Here is a 3,721-nt window from a genome sequence, read left to right on the forward strand (position 1 = left end):
AAAATGATTTGTTCTAATGGTGTTTGTAAATAGGATCACAAGTCCGCATCTTGTACAGCAATTAACCACTAAGAAGAATATATGCAGTGTGTATTTGTTGAAACTGTACTTCCGATTTGATTTGAAACTGTCTCATTGCTATCTGTTTATCAATAAAATTAAAAAAAAAGATTTTGGTCTCAAGGTGGATCGTTTAACTAAAAAGTGATAAACTTTATCCTTCTTTATGGCAGAGTAGTATTCCATGCATATAAATACCATATTTCCTTTAAGCATTCTCTGTTGGTAGGCATCTGGGCTTTTGCCAAGATTTAGCTATTACACATTGTGCTGCTGTAAGTATGGATGTGCACGTGTCAGTGTGCTAGGGTGCTTTTTAACTCTTTCAGGAAGGTGCCTAGAGAGGATTACCTGGGTCAAATAGAACTTCTACTTTTTTGAAGAATTTTCATATGGATTCCCATAGCTGGCATCCTAACATTACCACCAACAATGGAGAATGATTCCTTTCTCCCCAGAGTGTCAGCAGCGGTTGTTATTGGGTGACTTTTTGATGATAACCATTTGTTCCAGAGTGAGATGGAATCTCAGTGTTGCTTGGATTTGCGTTAGTAGAAAAATTAGGTAGAAAAACTTTCCCATTCTGTGGGTTGCTTCTTCACTCTTGATTTTTTTTTTTTTTTTTTTTTTTTTTGTGGCTGGCTTGGTCCATGCCAGGAATTGAACTGCAGTCCCTGTGCATTTGCCTAAGCTTGCCTCAGCAGGTGCTTTAGATTGCTGACCTGTCTCGCCAGCCTATTATATTTATTTATTTATTTATTTATTTATTTATTTATTTATTTTGCTGTGCAAAAGCTTTTTAGTAAAATGAGATTTCAGTTGTTGATTTTTTTTAATATATCCTGTATGATTGAGGTTTGTGTATGAAGTCTTTACCTTTACCTATGTCTCCTAGAATTTTACTTATTGGATCTTCTAGACTATTTCTGCTTTATATGTAGATCTTAAATCTGTCCAACCGTTGTTCTATCCCAGGTATAATGGTGATACATTGTGTCAACTTGAGAAGCAGCTTAGCTGAGGAACTCAGCAGGGCACCAGGGTCCACGCTTTGTAGACATCCTGAGCCTGTGCAAAGGAGGGCGTGGAAATGCTGCGTGCCTTTGCTTAGCACGTCCTATCAACGATTAGGTGGCTTATTTTGGAGAGAGTCCCACATGCAGCTGAGAAGAAGGTGTATTCCGTGGTCATGCGGTGGAATATTCTGTAAATAACTGCTGAGTCCATTTGTTCAAAGGCTTGGTTCAGCTCTCATTTCTTTGTTGATTCTTTGCTCATTAATGTGTTTGTGACAGTGAGGCATCGAGGTCCTCCATTACAGTTGTATTAATGTTTATCTGATTTTTTTGTATTCATTACTGTTTTATATAGTTGGGTGCACCAGTATTTTATGCATGTGTATTTATGGTTGCTGTCTCTTCCTTTTAGAGTGTGCACTTAAGAAGTGTAGAATGATTTTCTTTGTCCCTTGTAATCAATCTTGGTTTGAAACCCACTTTGCTTGCAGAAAGAATAGATAGCTGCCCCTGATTTTTTCAGATTTCTGTTGCATGAAGTATTGTTTTTCATAAGTTGACTTTCAGTCTATTAATTTCTTCTTTAGTTAAATGTGTTTCTTGTATGCAGCATATTGTTGGATCTTGTTTCTTGATCTATTCTGCCAGTCTGTTTCTTTTGATTGGTGAATTGAGACCATTAACATTTATGGCTATAACTGGTAGGTATTGATTATCCTTGTCATCGTATTATTGTTTGTTGTTGGTTCCCCTTCCCTTCTACTTAATTTCTTACCTTGTCTAATGACTTCATCCTATTTGGATTCTTTGTTGTCTTTTTATAGAATATCTTTCAGAACTTTTTGGAATTGTGGTTTGGTGGTCATTAATTTCTCTCGGTGTTGTTTATCATGGAAGTATCTTATTTCTCTATCAATTTTGAAAGATAATTTTTCAGAGTATATCAATATGGGATGAAGCTTTTTTTTAGGGTTTAAAAACACTTTAAGCTCTCCTTGACTTAAGGGTTTGTATGTTGAGGTTGGCTATGATTCTTACAGGTTTTCTTTTACAGGTGATTTGCTTCTTTTTCTCTAACAGCTTTTAATGTTCTGCTCTTTCATTGAATTCTGGGATCTTGACTATTATATGCCATGGTGCAGTTGTTTCTGATCATGTCTACTTGGAGTTCTGTATTTTTTATTTATCTGTATGTCAAATTCTTTTTTCATGCTTGCAGGGTTTTCTGCTACTAGTTCTGTGAATAGGTCTTTTTGATGTCCTTTTTGCTATTGTATGATTCTTCACTAATTCCAGTTAATTTGATATTAGTTTTTTTGGATCATCTAGCAGCTGTTGGAGTGGTTTTTCATGGTCCCTTGCTATTTGTAAGAAGTGTCACATTTAATGGTTGCCAACCATGGCCCTCTCTTCTAGAGTTGGCATTTTTACATTGATTTGACTCTACTGTATATACTTTCTCTAGAATTTTTAATCTCCTAGATTTCTACTTGAGTCTATTTCTTTTGGAATCCAGTTCTTTTCTGTGTGGGGAATTCTTGATTTCATGCCTTTCCTAAGGGTTTTTTTTTTTTATGTTTTTCTCTGTACCAGTAAACTAAATTAATTTAAAAAAAAACTGATCTTCACCTCTGCTTGTGGGATTGGGTCTGAGCCTGATGTATTATAACAGTCTGGATGTTTCTTGCAGGCCTGACCATGGCTCCCTGACCCTAGATGTTTCCTGTGCTTTTCCCTCACCCAGTCATGGTGGGAGTTGAACACTGGACCCTGAGATAACCCAACCCATGGCTGCTCTGAGTTCCATGTTTGGCTGGAGCCTCTGTAAAACGTAATACAACCAAGCATTCTCTCTAATGGATATGCCAGTCACTTAGGCTGGAGTCACTGACCAGCTCTTGTACCATCATAATCATTCGCTACTATGATCCACTGGTGTGTTTTTCCCTGAATTCATTTTGAGTTGCCTGCTTTCACTGTGTCTCTGTAGATTTGATCTTATTTTCTCATACCGCCTGCCAGGAGCTGGAAAGCAAGTGCAGATTTCCCTTTCCTTTGTCTGCATTGAGGTCTGTCTCTTCACTTTCTCTGTGGGTTCCAACTTTTTCCCTTCAGATCCTTCCTGGGTCCCAGGAATCCATCACTTTCCTTTCCTTCCCCAAGTTGTTATTTTTCAGTGTCTGGATTCCAAATCTTAGAGAATCTGAGTAGTTACTGTTTACTACTCTGTCATCTTTCCAGAAGTTTCCTGTAGACAATTATTAAACAACTATCATAGTGTCCACTTTTAGTGCCACACAAATTTTATTTATCATGAGTCAGACTATCAGGCTCCTATTCTTCCTGGGCATTGATCCCAGCAAGACTATGGGTTGGAAAAGCAGAGGGAGAGCTATTGGGAGCTAGCAATCGTTGAGACACAGGCCAGTAACTCTCAGCTTTTATTCTACAACATACATGGTGGATGAGTGATGTTCACATGTTTACTTCCTATAGACAGTCCCAGGCTGATATGAATTCCCCATGTGCTACTGTAGCTCCATTTAAAAATTTATCCATTTAATAAAGCATATCAACATACAAGCAAGAACAAGTTTGCTGAAGAAATGACTCCGAATTTTTTTTTTTTTTTTTTTTTTTTTTTT

The 3,721-nt window shown here is 37.2% G+C and overlaps 1 pseudogene; it reads left to right on the plus strand.

The window, feature by feature from the left end:
• The first annotated feature begins 2,475 nt into the window (after positions 1 to 2,475).
• The window catches only part of LOC101584932, a 2,233-nt pseudogene continuing 987 nt past the window's right edge, over positions 2,476 to 3,721 (plus strand).

Source organism: Octodon degus, unplaced genomic scaffold (assembly GCF_000260255.1).
Source record: "Octodon degus isolate 3935 unplaced genomic scaffold, OctDeg1.0 scaffold00049, whole genome shotgun sequence".
Classification (NCBI taxonomy): Eukaryota; Metazoa; Chordata; class Mammalia; order Rodentia; family Octodontidae; genus Octodon; species Octodon degus.